At 48.1% G+C, this 18,272-nt stretch overlaps 1 protein-coding gene across 12 annotated transcripts in view; it reads right to left on the bottom strand.

The window, feature by feature from the left end:
• The window catches only part of zmiz1a (zinc finger, MIZ-type containing 1a), a 438,789-nt gene that overhangs the window by 317,852 nt on the left and 102,665 nt on the right, over positions 1-18,272 (bottom strand). For all 12 annotated transcript variants that reach the window (XM_060854361.1, XM_060854374.1, XM_060854365.1 and 9 more), the window contains exon 2: positions 8,576-8,792. The gene's annotated coding sequence lies outside the window, so the exon portion shown is untranslated. The remainder of the gene's footprint in view (positions 1-8,575; positions 8,793-18,272) is intronic.

Here is an 18,272-nt window from a genome sequence, read left to right as displayed (position 1 = left end):
AAGTGCATCCCTCCCAGACCTGTCCCACTACCCTATCCCTGTAACCCCACATTTCCCATACGTAACCCACCTAGCCTGCACATCCCCCAAAGATTAGGTTGGGTGGATTGACCGCGCTAAATTGCCCCGTAGTGCCCCGGAGAAAGTGAGGACTGTAGATGCTGGAGATCAGAGCTGAAAATGTGTTGCTGGAAAAGCGCAGCAGGTCAGGCAGCATCCAAGGAGCAGGAGAGTCGATGTTTCAGGCATAAGCTTCAGATTCCTGAGGAAGGGCTTATGCCCGAAACGTCGAATCTCCTGTTCCTTGGATGCTGCCTGACCTGCTGCGCTTTTCCAGCAACACATTTTCAGCCGTAGTGCCCAGGGGTGTGTAAGTTGGGGGGGGTTAGCCATGGGAAATGCAGAGTTACATGGATAGGGTGGGTCTGGGTGGGACGCTCTTTAAGAGGGTCAGTATGAACCCGATAGGTCAAATGGACTTCCTCCACACTATAGGGAAGACACTGTACAAAGAAAAAAACATTCCTGGACATCACGGGCAATTTAGCACGAGCTGAGGGAGGAAACCGGAGCACCTGGAGGAAACCAGCGGGGACACAGGGAGAATGTGCAAACTCCACACTGGTTGGAATCGAACCTGGGTCAGTGGAGCTGTGAGGCAGCGGTGCTAATGATTAAACCACATGCTGCCTAATGTGATAACGTTGTGGGTCCAGTTGTGATACAGTGAGGGTCTGGGATAGTTACTGGTTAGCCTCCCTCTGAAAACTGTGGTGACTGGCAAACTTTCCACTGTACTCATTTGAATATGTGCAATGATAAAGCTAATGAGATTCAATTCAAATGGCAACCCCCAGGATACAGCAGGTAGCACTGAGTCAAGAGGGAGCTTATAGATACGGGGCACTGTTGCCCGGGTACAGAAATGAGCATTTTATTTCCAACTAGGCTGGAAAATATCCAGGGCTTTTGGGGCTTGGAGTCTGAGCCGTACTGCATGAAAATGAGAGGACAGAACGGTTGGGTGAATCCAGATCTGCAAATCAGTCTTTGAAAGGCTCCATTGTTCAGACTGGGATTCCTTCAGGTTACTCCCTCGGGCTTCAAATCACATGAAAGATTTCCAGGGTAAAGGAAGGGGGGGGGGAAGGGAGGGGTTAAAACAAGGGCGGAAACAAAGTGCAAAGCTTTCTACCCTCCCCAAATCCACCCCCCCCCCCCAGCTAGCTCCAGAAAGATCCCAGAGTAAAACAGGTGAGCTGTGTCTCAACTAGCGCCACTCAAAGATTAACCAGTCATCACCCCTTTGCCTTGTTCTTGTGCAGAGCTTGATGTACGCACATTGGCTGCTGTCTCCAATATTTACAACAGTGCGTACACTTGAGACGTTCAGTCTGCGATTTAGGAATTGCATGACTCAAGGAGGAATGGTCTGGAGACCACCAAAGGCCAGAATATGAACTTTGACCTGTTCATGAAACCACCTTCCCCCTCCTCCCAACACTCAAGACTGCTTCCTCCAAACGTGCACTGAACACACACCACCTTTAACGGCTAGACCCAGAGGCTTGTGAAAAAAAAACTGTTGATGTTTCTTTTAAAAGGTTACTCAGGCATTTGAAGAGACAGCTTGCTTTTGTTAGAAAAACTCCAGATATCATCTTGCAGAGGACTGCGAGCCAACCTATACAAAATAAAACACAAAAGGAATACTGTCTCTTTCCAGACTCTCCTCACTGCAGCAATAGCTTCTGAAGAGACGGGGCTGGGTGCAGATGAACGGGGGGGAGAGAGCAGAACCGGGATTCAGGTTGCTTGGAACGCCAAGTTTCTGACCTTCAATGCTCGCATTAAATTTTACAAGGGTCCTTTATCCTCACCTGCACTCATGCATGCAAGCCCTTGCCAATGACTGACACTTTTTTCCAACTCTGGTTTACTGCAGGATGATCGAGCTCCCAGCTTTGATGATACCTAGATCTCTTTGGAAACACAAACTTCTCAATCTCTTACTATTTAACAAATGTACTGCCTTTCTGTGTTTTTTTTGGTCTCCCAAAGTTGTTAACTTCACACTTGGTCACATTATGTTCCATTGACCCAACTACTTAGCTTGTTCACACCCTCTTGAAGCCTCCTTGCACCATGCTATCAACTTATTTTTCCACCTAGTTTATTGTCATTGGTAAACTTGGAATTTTCCAAATTGTTGACATAGATTATGAACAGTTCTGGACCTCCCACTGACCATTGCAGTACCCCGTGAACAACAGCTCGCCATCCTGAGAACAATTTCTTTATTTCTTCTCTCTTCCCTTCCCCCCCTGGCCTACAGCCCTCCAAACCCTTCCTCCTCATATACCCAAAGAGCACCCTGAGTCTCTGAGTGCTTTCCTTTACCTCCATGGCTTCACCTTAGCCAACGCAGGAGCTAAGTACCAACCTGACAAAACAAAGGCACTGCACTGAGTAAGGCCCTTCCATTGAAGGAGTCTCAGCCAGTGTGGGCTTTGCTTCAGAAACATCTGCAAGGGGGCACTGGGTAAACTGGCACAGCCAGTATTGGGCACAGAGTGTCACTTCACTGGCCAAGTACAATGGCATTGAGTGTGGCACCCACCTTAGATAAATCCTAACCAACCTGTTCCGAGATATCATTACACGCCGCTAGAGCAGGTGGGTCTTGAACCAGGGTCACCTGACTCTGAGGGAGGGACACTGGCACCGTGCCACCACAGCTCTGGCACCCACTTCATTGACGGACAATTCAGTCTCAGTTGACAGATCTCAATACAAAGATCACTGACCATTTCTAGGCATCAACATGCTCAGTAATCACAGTATCAGGCCATTCCTCAACTGTTAGCCCACAGCTTTCTACATCAGAATCTCTCTCTCTCTCCACAAATTCGTCCTCATTTCAGGACCTGAATCTTGTACGTTTCAAGTGACAGACCGAGCAGCTGATTGTACACAGTTAGGGCCAAAATGAGAGAAACGGCACAAATGTTTTCCTATGATACTCGGAGGAAACTAATTTGCAGAATATAGGAAGGGGGGTGGGGGCGGGGGGGGGGGGGGGGGAAACAGGGTAACTAGGGCTTAGGGACCAATCGGCTTCTCTTTCAAAAGAGCTGTCAAGAGGCATGATGGACCAAATGGCCTCCTCCTGTGCTGTAAGATTGAATGGTTTCCATTTTCCCATTGTGGGAGCAAATCAATGACAGTAGACGTTACTGAGCGGGAATTGAACCCAACCACACTGAACCACAACGAATCTCGTTCTGTTAATACAGCGTCCATCAATTCAACCACCTGCACCACATTGTACCACTCACCAACACGCCAGCCTTCCCTCACAAACTCTGCAAAAGGCCCATTGAGACACAAGAGCAGCGTGCAACTCCTCAGATATCCCTCACCATGGTGGTTCCTTGACCAGTGCCACCACAGAAGGCGGTTGGAGCATGAACAGATCTCCTCATCCCCACACAGTCTACAATGCAGACAGCAGGACGTTGAAAATGGAAGGACCAGCAGAAATGCTACTTCCAGCAGGAGAGTCACGTGGCAACATCATGCAACAGATCCCTTTCCCTGTAAATCACCACATTCTGCTCAGTATACCGAGATCCATTAAATAGGCTTTTTAAAAAAAATCATACATCTATAATTTCATATTCCTTCGTCCACATTTACAATGGCTATGTAAACTTGCCACGATGTAATCACATCCTCCCACCAGTCGTGGGGATGTGACTGAGATTACAAACTGACCATTTCCATTATCAAAGTGAAAGAAAGAACATATAAATGGAAAATAAAATGTAACAAACAGCTTTATGCACTAAATGACAGCTGCGCACCTCAATTCTTTGTCCCTAATCTAATTTTACTTGAAGTTTAGTTACCTGGTTCATAGTATCCCGACAGTTCAGTCCACCAAGCCTGCACAATCATAGAGACGACTCTTTGGTCCAACCTGTCCGTGCTGACCAGATATCCCAACCCAATCTAGTCCCACCTGCCAGAACCTGGCCTACAGTCCTCCAAACCCTTCCTGTTCATATACCCAAAGAGCATCCCACCCAGACATCTCTCCATAACACCCTGCATTTACCATCACTGGTCAACTTAGCCTGCGTATCCCTGAACACTGCAGCCAATGAAGCAAGGCCAATCCTGCACATCTTTGGAGTTTGTCACAGACATTGGAACAAATTGATTGAAAGCGAAATACCGGGAATGAGGTTTTGTTTTTATCTCAGTCTACGGATGGAGGTTTGAGATTGGGAGAGAGTGCATCGTGCGCTACAGCTTTTTCCACACTGGGAGTTTCTTATTTTCTATTCCCGAAGGAAGATAGCAGAGGTTCCATCCAAATGGTCTTGCAAGTCACGTTAAAAAAAAGAGTTAGTGGAATTAAACCGTATATGAATTTCAAGTTGCTGAATGACCTCCGTGTTGTGGGTTTCCACAAGCCTCATTATATACAGCAGCACCAAAAGCTGCAGTTTCCAGACTCGATAACTTGTGCAATTTAAAAACAGGGGGGAAGCCAGCAAACAGCCAACACAAACAGCTTTCTGCCATTTAGGCTTAGTGCCTTCATGTGGTCCCCTGGGTCATATCTCTGGCTTGAGAAGAACCCATTTGCAAACCTCCATAATGAATGTGTCATAACAAAGGGTCTGCAGCCCATCTGGTCCCCTTCTAGTTGCTGAAGGATTGGGGCTACATTGTGTGTTTTAGTACAAAAGACAGCCACAGGGTAGGGAGCCAGGGGCAAAAATCTCCCTGGATGGCTAACACGGTGAATCCCTCCGTACATGTCACTGTGTTGTTCATTATTTAAACTCGGGAGTTAATAAAACAGACTGAACTAAAAAAAAAACCTGCTGCAGCCACATTTTCACAGCCAGTGAAATTTGCAGTTAAGGTGACCCGAACACATTTGCAGAATGACACAGAACCAGAAAGGCTTCCTTTTTGTCACTGCTGTTATGTTAAACATTCCTGATAGCAATTCCAAAGCAGCCTCAGGGTGAAGTGGTCCAGGACGCCTGGGTGAAGTGGTCCAGGACGCCTGGGTGAAGTGGTCCAGGACGCCTGGGTGAAGTGGTCCAGGACGCCTGGGTGAAGTGGTCCAGGACGCCTGGGTGAAGTGGTCCAGGACGCCTGGGTGAAGTGGTCCAGGACGCCTGGGTGAAGTGGTCCAGGACGCCTGGGTGAAGTGGTCCAGGACGCCTGGGTGAAGTGGTCCAGGACGCCTGGGTGAAGTGGTCCAGGACGCCTGGGTGAAGTGGTCCAGGACGCCTGGGTGAAGTGATCCAGGACGCCTGGGTGAAGTGGTCCAGGACGCCTGGGTGAAGTGGTCCAGGATACCTGGGTGAAGTGATCCAGGATACCTGGGTGAAGTGGTCCAGGATACCTGGGTGAAGTGGTCCAGGATACCTGGGTGAAGTGGTCCAGGATACCTGGGTGAAGTGATCCAGGATACCTGGGTGAAGTGGTCCAGGATACCTGGGTGAAGTGATCCAGGATACCTGGGTGAAGTGGTCCAGGACGCCTGGGTGAAGTGGTCCAGGATACCTGGGTGAAGTGGTCCAGGACGCCTGGGTGAAGTGGTCCAGGACGCCTGGGTGAAGTGGTCCAGGATACCTGGGTGAAGTGGTCCAGGATACCTGGGTGAAGTGGTCCAGGACGCCTGGGTGAAGTGGTCCAGGACGCCTGGGTGAAGTGGTCCAGGACGCCTGGGTGAAGTGGTCCAGGATACCTGGGTGAAGTGGTCCAGGACGCCTGGGTGAAGTGGTCCAGGATACCTGGGTGAAGTGGTCCAGGATGCCTGGGTGAAGTGGTCCAGGACGCCTGGGTGAAGTGGTCCAGGATGCCTGGTGGGATGATACACCGTGCTGTGGAAGTCTGGGTTTTAAAGCAGCAACACCTTTGCAAAGAAATGCCGGTAATGCTTTTTAACCACCCACCTTGAGCTGCCAGTGTACACTGGAAATATTCAAGGTTCCTTCCTGGAGAACCAGGAAGACAAACATGAAGAGACACTGAAGACAGCAAATACTCTGGAAGATGTTAATGCATAAAGTTTCTTTAATCAGAATAAGGCAAAGGGCCACCGGTTCAAACCAGCACAAGGCATATTTCCGACTGATAAGTTTTTCTCTCAGTAATGAGCAACACTTGAAATGGATTCTCCAACAGAACTCAGTGAATGCAAACACCTGGAGTCATGTCTGAAACTTGGGAGCTGAGATTTAATTGTGTGAATGGAGGTGAATTACACCCCGGTGGTTTGTTACCTGAGCATAAAAAGTTTACCTGATTACTCCAGACATATAAAAAGACACCTATGGACACAGAAATACATACCAGTGAGACCTCACTCTCCAAACAAGTCAATTTCAAGTGAGTTTTCCTCTTTCATCAACTGGCTTATCAAGGGGGTAACGGAGACAGGAGAAGATGGAGAGGAGAGTTCATTAGCATGCATAAGGCATCGAGGTGGAGCACATAGGAAAGACCCATTTCCTTTTTAAGAGGGAGTTCAATAATCTGGGTGAATAGATTGAAAGTAACTGGCTGCGGGATTGCGCGGGAGTTGAGGGGAATTGGTTCTTCCAGAAGGTGGGGCTCCGGAACTCGATATCTGAAAGAATGAGAGAGGCCGATTTAAGAAATGCAGCCTATCGAGCTGCAGACCCACGGCTGGAAAGCAGAGTGGTAGTGCTCTTACCTCGGAGCCAGGAGATCCCGGGTCAACTGCTCCAGAGTTCTACAGTAACATCTCTGAACAGCTTAATTAGAAAATATTCAGGGCTCGGCGAGTGTTCCCTTGTAGGCATGGTGGGCTGAACAGACAGATACTCTGCCGTGAACTTACAAGTTGATTAAAAAAATGGAACACAGCAACAAATGGTTCTTTGGGACCACGTGGATTACTATAGAACAGTCTGGAAACATGAAGCCTGTATACAAGAGACTGTATACCCTTACATAGAAATAACTTGGATTCGTTGACCAATTTAAGATACAGTGGTGCAAGTTACAACTGGCACGTGGAAGAATCAGATGCTGGTCTATTTGGAATAAGGACAGCCCATCCAGAACAGACACACCATTTGCACGTGACACTGGTTGTATATTGGCTAAGGAGTCAGGCCCCATGATTGATTTGCTCACTCCATTGCTCCCCACTCCTCATCAGGTCTTCAGAGGCAGTAGTTCAGCTTCTGATACTCTGCCTCAGCAATACAGCTCTGTGGGTGCCAGGATATTGGGGTTTTAATGCTGCTGTCTAGGTCTGGCACCAGTTGCTAGCCAGCAGAGTGGAAACTTGCCGGGTGCAAAGCACGTCACCTGCACCAGATTGGCATATCCCCCGCAGCACACAAAACCCATCTGAAACCTACTTGCAACTTGGAAACTTATACTTCTCAAGGAAGGCTCTTCACCCCATCATACTGATGCTAGCTCTTTGGAAGAGTGAACCAACATGGTCTTTGACCCCAGAGGTTTGTCCCCCACCATCTTGCAAACTAGTCGTCTTCAGGTCCTGGCCCATGTAAAGTTATATGCTGCCAATATTTCTCAATTGACATCATAGAGATAGTGAACACAGCGTGACCTCTCTCCCACCGCCCCCCCCTCGCCCCGGTTATGCTGCCAACATATTGCAGTGATACTTTAGTGACATCTCAAGATGCTTTGGGTATGTTGCCCAATTCTGTTCCAGCCAGTTAGCAACTGATCACAATCCCAAAACTGGATAGGACTGTGCTGATGGGACACTTCTTAAGCCATGCAGTTTACACAGTGCAGATATACGTACAATACTTGTGTGTTGTAGATTAAATTAGATTACATTACAGTGTGGAAATGTAGGGCACACCAGCTCAGTGTATGTATGGAAAAAAACTATAGGGCCTCCTTGGTCTAGTGTTATAGAGGAAAACCACTTCCTGTTCCAAATAGAAGCCTCTCGTAGTTACCAACATATAGATATTTATATGTTAACTACTAGTGACAGGTTACATGGATGTGATAGGCATTGGTACAGAGACTTTGAAGACAGTCAGATGTTAGGTCTCACCTCCTTCAAGTTCCAAACACATCCTGCCCTCAAATCCACATAGCATCATCGGAATGCTTACGGCACCCCTTGTACTAATCCCTTCAGACCTGTATATTATAGGGATTTCCAGGATTTTGACCTTGTGACAATGACATCGTTCCAAGTCAGGAAGGTGTGTGACTCAGAGAGGGATGCTCCTTGCGGAAGGCAGAAAGGCTGTGGAATGTCAAGAGGGGGCTTAATCGCCTCAGGAATTCCAGGCTCTGACCTACTCTAGAGATAGTGTCGGCGTGACTAATCCAATCATGTTTCTCGTCAATGGTGACCACACAACCTCTCCCCAGATATGGATGGTGGAGGAATTCAGTGACACTGACAAATCGGACACCAAGGGGAGAGGATTGCATTCTCTCATGTTGAAGAGAGGTGGTCAGGACCAATGGGATCCAATAGCGATCCATTCACGGAAATGGCAAAGAGGGTACTCACCGAGAGCTGGCACGTGGAGGCTGGGAGTTCAAACAAACACGCAGCACAGGATGGGCACTGGACACAATGCTGGTCTGGTACAGGCAGCGCCTTGCAGTCTGCCCAGATGGCGCGTCCTCTTCCACTTTAATAGCCCCCCTGGTCACACTGGTGTGGCCCACCAGTGACCACCATCGAAATGGGCTTCGGTGCTTGCTAGATGGAGGGGGCCGTACACCTGATTGACAAGAGAAGCAAAAGGTTAGCAGGCATCGGCAAAACCCAAAATGTCCCTTTTCTTGCCTGCATCGAGACAGCTACCCATCTTGAAGTCAGTGCTTGGGAGTTTCCACTCATCTCTACCATGGTTCATTCATCGCAAACTGCCTCAGTTTGGCACAGTTTTGGACTGGCCACTTTGCTCCATTGAATGGTAGATGCTGAAACCAGAAACAACAGGAACCCAGGTCTCTCCTGCTGTGCCAACTGGGCAGGCCAGCTGTCAACACACTGCCTCATCTCCCTGGTGGAAATTGGGGGACACGACTGCCAATCACACAATTGGCACCAATGGGCAGCCAGCAAAGGTCAGAAACAGGTCCCTGCCTGAGGTAGTTTGATTTTAGCCCAACAACTAAAGACGAGGAAATTACCAACAATAGACAAAAATCTGTGAGTCTGCCTTAGGGTCAGGTTAATACCTTCAGGCAAGACATGTGAGGTTAGAAGGATCATCTTCACACAGTGTGAAAAACTACTGGAGGACACTAAGCGCCAATATTCGTCAATGTGCTGCTGTATGAATTCATGCCTCAGTAAACTGGGAACAGCACTGAAGCAGCCCAGCCAGGCCAAGAGCGCAAATTGAGGGGATTGGTTGGGGTGGGGAGGTGTGGAGGAGACCACAGGATAGTGAGCAACGGGAACGAGCAGAGGGAGAGCAAGGGGATCAGTTATGAAGGAACTCGTGTGTAGCTTCCCTTGCAGAATGCTGCCTGGAGAAGGGAAGCACTCTATCCAGGCACAAACAGGGCAGGTAAAATACACAAGCCGCTTTCAGTCAAGGTGTACAACCTCTCCAGGCACAACCCACCAAAGAGGAGAAACCCCACCACACACCGGCACTGATGTGTCGCAACCATTAGGCTATTGAGCGAGAGCATCAGAGACTGCCAACAGGAAGAGTTGGAGAAGGAAGGGAAATAGGATACAAGTTGTAAACACACCTCCAGCCCCAGCTTGGACTCTCCAACCAGCAACAAGGAAGTGTTAAAGGCTGTGTACACCCTGGCACGGAAATCACTCAGTCCAGTCATCCAACCAAGCCCACCGTGAGGGGTTGGAGTCTACTACAACAGATATGCTCCAGCACAAACCCCACAGATTTTCAGTGCAGCAACTGGCCTGCTTCAACCATCGTCACTGACAGTATTCCTGGGTCTGGAGCCACTTGTGTGTGTCTGGGCGTTGCACTGATGGCAGAGGTGATGGCGACCTCGTTCTGAGCTCGAGAAAAACAGCTGTAACTTCAGTGAGTAGTGAATCAGAAACCGAAGCCAGTATAGAAAAGGCTGCCGTGGAAATGTCTGGGGTCCTCAGCTCCAACATGTACCTCACCAAACCGACAGCAGAGATGGGAAATAGAACTGCAAAGGGGGAGTTCAGCATCACTCCACAACCTGCAAGGGAAGCTAAACTCATTCTTTATCAAGCTTCTGTCACTGACACCTCATCCTCCACCTTGGGACCCTCCAACCACACCGGATAAGCAATGATTTCACCAGTTTCCTCATCGCCTCCCCACCCTCCACAATCCCAGATCCTTTCCTCCAACTCGGCACCACCCTCGAACTGTCCTACCTGCCCACCTTCCCTCCCACCTATCCGAATATCCCCGTCGCACCCCAACTTCATCCACCTATTACTTTCCCAGCTACCTTCCCCACCCCCTTCCCAGTTATCTCTCAGCCCCCTTGGGCCAACCCCCACATTCCTGATGAAGAGCTCATGCTCAAAGCGTCGACTCTCCTGCTCCTCAGATGCTGCCTGACTGACTGTGCTTTTCCAGCACTACACTTTTAGACTCCCGTCACTGAGCCCCTTGCTCTCCCTCTGCTCAGTCCCCTGCCACCTTGACTGTTCCTTACTGTACTGACAGCCTGTACTTCTGACTAACACACACACACACCAACACTAACACACACACACACACCAACACACACACTAACACACACACACACCAACACACCAACACTAACACTAACACACACCAACACTAGCACACACCAACACTAACACACACACACACCAACACTAACACACACACACACCAACACTAACACACACACACACACACCAACACACACCAACACTAACACACACACACACACCAACACTAACACACACACACCAACACTAACACACACACACACCAACACTAACACACACACACCAACACTAACACTAACACACACCAACACTAACACTAACACACACTAACACACACACACCAACACTAACACTAACACACACCAACACTAACACTAACACACACCAACACTAACACTAACACACACTAACACTAACACACTAGCACACACTCCCATTCTTCACTGCTCGACAAAATTACAGAAATTCTGATAGAATTGACTTTTGGAAACATACCAAAATCATCAGTAAACCACTCCAATAAACATTTTCCCTACATTTAGTATAAAATCTCTATATTCCTTCCATCTGACATGCTTTTATGTACATTTATTTATAGATTTTTTAAAAAAATTACAGTCTGGCTATAGCTTTAATTTTTTTTCTGTAATTATGTTTTAAAATACCCCAATCCATTTAATCCTCTCCCACATAAAACAGCTGCATACGAACTACCACACAATTCCCCAAAGCAGCAGCAAACGGTTTTCAGGCGCTCTCTACTTCACTCCTCGGGGGATGTTACTGTCAATTGAAAAGCAGCTTGGAGCTAACTCCATTTTGCAAAGGTAGTGGCAGCTCCTCAAACCTCAGATCTCTTCTGGTGGTCATTTAGGTGATGGTGACCTCTTCTGTCGGTCATTTGAGATGTGGGGGCGCGGGGACGTTGGCGTGACAAGGAAGAAGATTGAGGAAGGATCGCTCCATAATTATCCAATTGAAACCTGTTCCTATTTGCCGAATAGAGCAGGGGAGGAACTAGAGCCAAGCAAGAGAGTCAATTACTCAGAGTTGTGTCTAACAGGCCGATATTACTGCGTTGAATCAAGACCCTTTCTGTGGGAATAAAAAGCCTTTACCATACATCTATAATTTACCGTAAAACCCCAGATCCCACCTTTCCCCTGTCCAGAAGCCAACCTTACCATCAATTTAATAACCGACAAGCACTGACCAGCAGGGGCAGTACAGGAAACAGGGGAGGGTAGGAAGAGAGGGAGTGAGTTAACAAAGGGGAGTTAGGGGAAACAAGGCACTCCAATCTCGATGGTGCCCACCCCCCCTCGAAAGGCTTCGAAGGAAGATATTAAGAGCTGGATTTTCCTAGAGGCCTGTTCAGGAATGTCATTACACATCCCTGGAATGGGTGGGACTCGAACCCAGACTTGTGGCCCAGAGGTGGTGCGATGTCCAGTGAGCATTACGTGCTCTCAATCAAATGTGGAACCTTAAAGGAGACCAGCAGAGGGCCCACTTATGGTGCCGTGGTAGTGTTCCTACCTCTGGACAGGGAGGCCTGGGCTCCAGAGGTGTATATTAACATTCCTGAACAGGCTGATTATAAAATACAAACACAAAGTAAAAGGGCTCAGCATTTCCAACACTGTGCCTCACCAGTTTGAAAACAACAGTCCGAACATAACCTCCACTTGGAGTCAGTGACAATGAATGTCTCCTGAATGATGAGGCATCGTGAGTGAACAGGCCCCAGTGTTGAGGTAATACGGTGAACAACATCCTGTTCAGTTGACCAGACATTTGCAGGAATTTATAGTGTCATTGAAATGATCAGGGGAATAGATAGAGTAGACAGAGACTTTATCCCTGGGTACAACAGAGTGTTACAAGGGGACATAAATTTAAGGTGAAGGGTGGTAGGTATAGGGGGGATGTCAGGGGTAGGTTCTTTACCCAGACAGTGGTGGGGGCATGGAATGCGCTGCCTGTGGGAGTGGTAGAGTCAGAATCATTGGTGACCTTTAAGCGGCAATTGGATAGGTACATGGATAGGTGCTTAATCTAGGACAAATGTTCGGCACAACATCATGGGCCGAAGGGCCTGTTCTGTGCTGTATTGTTCTATGTTCTATGTAAATGTGTGGCACAAAAACCAACCCTCCAGCAAATCTCGTCCATGCCGACCAGATATCTTCAATTCATCTAGTCCCATTCGTCAGCAAATGGACCGTAACCCACTAAACCCTTCCCTATTCATAGACCCACCCACATGCCTTCTATATGTAATTATACCAGTCTCCGCCATTTCCTCTGGCAGCTCATTCCATACACACACACCCCCATCTGCGTGAAATCTTTCCCCTCTCACCAATACCCTCTAGCTCTGGACTCCCTTGTCCCAAGAGAAATACCTTGTTGATTTATCCATACCCCTCGTGATTTAACAAACCTCTATATGGCCACCCCTCAGCTCCAGGGTAAACAGCCCCAGCCTCTCGCTTACCCTGGGGAAAGAAGCTCAACTATTCACCCCATCTAGGCCCCTCACAAACGTTAGCAGGACGTCGCAGCAAACTTACATTGTGGAAAATCACAGGGCATCAAGAATAGTTCGTTTACCCAAATTTTCCAGAACACTTGTTTGTCGGTTTCAAGAACCACTGAAGATGGTTTTTTTTAAAAGTGCTGAGGAACAGGGCAGAGCCTTCATTTGAAGAAAACTGCCCACAACACACTCCACAGCTGACCAGCGAACGTCAGTGAATTGATGACCGAGCGCGTGCTGTGTGGTACGGCTACACTCAGAGCTAGACGCTGTTCAGGCAGGTTCACCTGAGAGGGGCAGATGGGGTCTCGGGTTAACGTCTCACTGAACCACAATACCACACACACTGGAAGTGTTGAGAGTCGTCTGAGGCGCCCTGGCAACAGACCAGAGGTGAAAGCGAAACTCTGACCAAGCTTCAAGAGACCTGGGGGGGGCCCATCAAGTTGGCAGGGGGGGGGGGGGGAAGCCAAAGAGCTTGGCTTCAGTCGCTCATTCAGCCCAGGTGGTGGCCGGGGCCCTGGTCTGATGGAAAACAAAGTAAAGGTTATGGAATGGGGAAGGCTGACAGATCATCTTCACTGTCAAAGCAGCTTAAAAAAGCAGTTAAATAGAACACATTTAAGCAGTACAGCTGGAAAGCAGGATTCTCTGGCACAAGCCGAAACAAACAGCCTTCTCAAAAGGAAAGCAGACAAATGCTCTTTTAAAAAAAAAGAGGAAATATGGTTGACTGTGGGATTAGACCCAAACGGTTCCTGTAGCTGCTCGAAATACCAAATGGCCGCAAACATCTTTCAAATCGGAGAATGAAATTTCCTGAAGCTTGGAATCTGTTTCTGGATTCATCAACAGCCGAGGAGAGAGAACCACTCTCCAGGAAACACAGCGCAGCTACACACCTGGAAATGTGGAATACACATCGGAAAAATTAAGCTCTCGCATGCTCAATGGTCTTATAAACAAACAGAGCAGTAACAAGCTCCGATCCAATCTGGAGCTCATTAAAGGTTCCACAGGGGCATTAATGCAGCCACTCAAATTTCTGCTCACATGAAACAAGATTGCAAACATTGCTGGAAATTATTCACCTAAAATTTAAAAGGGGACTGTCTTGTTCCTGTCCCCCTTCCCCAGCTTACCATGACCCCACCAGCTCCAGCTTTGAATTCTGTCTCCCGCTCCCCGTCCTCAGCAATATGGTTGACTCTTAACTGCCCCCTGGGCATTTAGGGGTGGGCAACAGATACTGGAGCTAATTAGTGCAGATGCTAGACTCTGTACTGAAAACAATCCATGCTGGAGATCACAGCGGGTCAGGCAGCATCCATGGAGAGAGAGCAAGCTAACGCTGGGTCCAGATGGCTCTTCATCAGAGTTGGCCAGCGACACCCACATCCTGTGAACATTATTTTTGAAAGAAAGGAACTTGTCTATTGTTCACTTAAAGTGACCACTCTGCAAGTCCTTGAAATGTGTGTGTGTGTACACGTGTACATGTGTGTGTGTGTGTGTGTGTGTATGTATGTGTATACGCGTGTGTGTACACGTGTACGTGTGTGTGTGTACGTGTGTGTGTACACGTGAACGTGTGTGTACGTGTGTGTGTGCGTACGTGTACGTGTGTGTATGTGTGTACAGGTGTGTGTACACGTGAACGTGTGTGTACGTGTGTGTGTGTACGGGTGTGTGTACGGGTATGTGTACGGGTGTGTGTACTGGTGTGTGTACGTGTGTGTGTACGTGTATGTGTATGGGTGTGTGTACGTGTATGTGTACGGGTGTGTGTACGGGTGTGTGTGTACGGGTGTGCGTACGGGTGTGTGTACGGGTGCGTACGTGTACGTGTGTGTAGCAAAGTGGGAGTTGATAAAATTATTCGACCCTGGGTCAGGGATCACTCCACTGTTGCTCCATTGAGTTGCCCAGAGAGGACAGATTACGTTTGAATGCCACGGGGTCAGCAATTCAGTGTTGGACTGTGCCTTTAAGAGCTGGTCCCTTGGGCTCTCACCAACACTGATCCATGTTGCACACAGGGGTTGGGGGGGGCTTGCACTCAGTCTGTACAGAGGACGACAGTCTGAAATCACCACCACATCTTCCCAACAGCGAACTGTTGTTGAACCATAAGTTAGGCACACACCGGGGAGTTGGTGTGCAGAAACAGCACCGACACCACCAGGTGTGGGATCAATGTTCTTGGACAAGGAGAGTCTGCCCAACACCTGGAATGAAATCGGGCACAAGTTCCCCCAGCGTGTCAACACCTGCAGACACTTAGGTAGATGGTACCTGAGGCAGGGGCTGGACAGGTGGATGCAGATAGATCTCAGATGGAAGAAACATCTGTCTAATCCAGAAAAATCCGTTCTCTCAAAGAGCAGTGGGAGCAGATTTTAATGGCGACTTTGCCGAGTGAATCCTTGGAGGTGGGAAAAAAAATTCTTTTAGCCACAGTGCAGAGAAAGCACATTTGAAGAGCTAGCAGAGGTGGGTTGGGCTGAATGGCTTCTTCCTGCTGCTGTACGACATTATATTAGAAACAGCCTATCCCAGCTTGTACAGACCCTTTGCAATATTCTGTCTCCAGCAATCTTGGCATTTATCAGTGAGGAGTGCATCCAGAGAAGAGTGTCTCATTGAGTGAGGAGGTCTACAAGTTATGATGATGAAGATTGACACGTTGGAACGTGTTTAATATACACGCGGATCAAACTTCCTCTCGGCCACTTCCGCTCCCATGCTCTGAAATAACTGATTGGTTCATTGTCCAATCTGTAGCCTCTGGCCCATGTGAGGTAGCTGCATTGTTTAAATAATCTATGCACTCCCCTCAACCCCTGGACATTACCCCAGTGAGTCCCCATTGAAATTTCTCTAGTTGTTTGAGGCCTTGCTGAATAGACCTACTCTGTTCTGGTAAGTCACAAATCAGGGTCTCCTGAGACCTGAGCTGTGAGACCTCTACAGGGATTCTTTGAGGTCAACTTGGCACAGTGGCTCAGTGGTTAGCACTGCTGTCTCACAGCACCAGGGACCCAGGTTCCATTCCACCCCCGGGTGACTGCCTGTGTGGGGTTCTCCCCGTGTCTGTGTGGGTTTCCTCCGGGTACTCCAGTTTCCTCCCACAGTCTAGAGATGTGCAGGTCAGGGTGGATTGGCCATGCTAAATTGCCCCATAGTGTCCGAGAATGTGCAGGCTAGATGGGGTTAGCCGTAGAAAAATACAGGGTTGGGGTAGGGAGGTGGGTTTGGGCGGTATGGTGTGGGCTGAACGGCCTGAGTCCATATTGTTGGGATTTTATGTTCTAATCATCTGGAATCTCAATTGTGACCGAAAACTATCCACCTTCATTCAGTCTCGGCTGATACCCATGCCTAACAAAAATCTATTGAGCCCAGATCAAATGATTAACCAACACAGGGAACAGAATCAATAAGATAACATTTGTGGAACACTGGACCATCCCGCCCACAAAGACACAGCAACAAAACAGCCTGTTCGAAGCCCCCACGGGTGTTACAAAGCAGAGAGATAGTGGGTTGGCTCCAGAGCATCTATTAGCACAATATCAGGGACAGACAATGTTTGTGATTGCTCAGGTAGGTTCCTGTCACTGTTAGAAACCCAGACGTTGGCACCAGCTACATGAAGATTAAACAGCACCCTCAGAGAAGAAAACTCATGGTCGGCAGCGTCTTCCCCAACATCCACTGGACATGGGCAGGCTGTTGTTTTTATTGAAGGAGAAAAGGGGGAGAATGCTACTTGGACGCCAGTACGGCCAGCTATCTAAGTCGGACTGTGACTAATACATGGAAAGAAGAGAGAGTTCTGAAGGGAATTAGGTCATGCAAAGTGCAGCACAAATCCATACTGCAGTTTGTGCGATACAACATTAACCACTGATGTAATATTGCAAATGTGTGCTTAAAATAACCACGCCAAGCAAGTTTGGAGAGGCAGTGAGGACTGTTGCTAAGTGGATAATGCCTGATTCATTGTTGCTAAGCTCCTGATAATATGCAAAGACTCCCTTTTTTTTTGAATAGAAATGACAGTGTCAAACTGCTACTCTGTGCCGAGGTGCACACAGAACACCGTCTCCCAATTCAAACTTGCTGGAGGGTGACCGAGTCCAGAATGGAACAGGTTCAGACCGCACTAAGGATCCCCACTAGCAGGGCAAGTGGCTTATACTGGCCTGAGCGTAGAGTCAGTGTCAACCAGAGATTACAGTTAATTTTAAATCTATTACCCCACCAGTTAAAGAGAGGTACACTGAACCTGCATTTATATAGTGCCTTTGTAACCTCAAAACTTCCTGAGGGAAGTAATTATGCAAGGAAATATTGCATATAAGGAGATGCTAAGTGCATCTCTTTTAAAAAAAAGGGAGGTGGATTATAAGGTTGAGGTATTTGGGGGAGGGAATTTTAAAGCATTTTAAGTCCTGTTCACACCCAGCCACTAAGTTTATTTTCCCCACAGCTGAAGACTTTCACTCCCGTCTCTTTGAGGGTGAAACTGATCTTTCAGCCTCTTGCTCAAGTGAACGTTTCCTTCTCAGACTGGACTATTCAACCGTGGGGTTCAATTGTGAGTTCGCGCTCTGAGTCCAAGGAAACAAAAACAAAAACTTGCATTCACACGGTGACTTCCCAAACAGCAGTCAGACTATTAAACACTTGCTGATAAAGTCTAGACACCGCTGAGACGCACAAGGTAGGAAACGTGGCAGGCAGTATGCAGAAAGCCAGCTCTCACAAACAGCGCTGAGACAATGACCAACGCAGCGGTGTCTGTTACCTCGGGCTAAATACAGAGGAACCTCGATTATCCGAAGGGCACGGAAGGGGAGTATTGCGTTCAGTTATCGAATTCCCGATAACAGTTTAAACGGGATGTCGTGATCTTGCCGGATAATCAGACATTCGGATAATCGAATACCAGATAATCGGAGGCTCCTCTGCAGTTTTCAGATGATCCCCTGCTATTCAAAA

Source organism: Hemiscyllium ocellatum, chromosome 43 (assembly GCF_020745735.1).
Source record: "Hemiscyllium ocellatum isolate sHemOce1 chromosome 43, sHemOce1.pat.X.cur, whole genome shotgun sequence".
Classification (NCBI taxonomy): domain Eukaryota; kingdom Metazoa; phylum Chordata; class Chondrichthyes; order Orectolobiformes; family Hemiscylliidae; genus Hemiscyllium; species Hemiscyllium ocellatum.
Note: the sequence above shows the minus strand (reverse complement) of the source record. Positions and strands in the feature narration are given on the sequence as shown.